We start from the raw sequence: 527 nt of genomic DNA, 5'->3' as shown, positions 1-527 counted from the left end.
ATGGTTGTGAGCCACCATGTGGTTGCCAGAAATTGAACTCAGGACCTTTGGAAGAGCAGGCAATGCTCTTAACCACTGAGCCATCTCTCCAGCCCCAGACAGAAGTTTCTAAAGCAAGATAAGAACTTTTGCTTTTCTCAAGTTGGCAGTGAAATATGTAGATACATTGTTAAGGTCTGGGGGGAAAGGCAATTTTATTTGAGATGATAGTTGTGATAATCTAGACTAAAACAAGAAAACACAGACTTCGAATTCTCATTTTCTTGCTGAAACCAAAGGTTTAAATAGAGAATTAATCTATTCACTGACCTGTAGTATTATAATTTAAGTTACACTTAAGATGTGTGTCAAGGACGAGCGGCGGTGGCGCACGCCTTTAATCCCAGCACTTTAATCCCAAGAGGCAGAAGCAGGTGGATCTCTGTGAGTTAGAGGCCAGCCTGGTCTACAAGAGCTAGTTCCAGGACAGGCTCCAAAACTACAGAGAAACCCTTGTCTCAAGAAAAAGAAGAAGAAGGAGAAGGAGA

The sequence above is a fragment of the Microtus ochrogaster genome, chromosome 7, assembly GCF_000317375.1.
Source record: "Microtus ochrogaster isolate Prairie Vole_2 chromosome 7, MicOch1.0, whole genome shotgun sequence".
NCBI lineage: Eukaryota > Metazoa > Chordata > Mammalia > Rodentia > Cricetidae > Microtus > Microtus ochrogaster.
The sequence above is the reverse complement of the archived record's forward strand: the minus strand, read 5'-3'. Positions refer to the sequence as shown.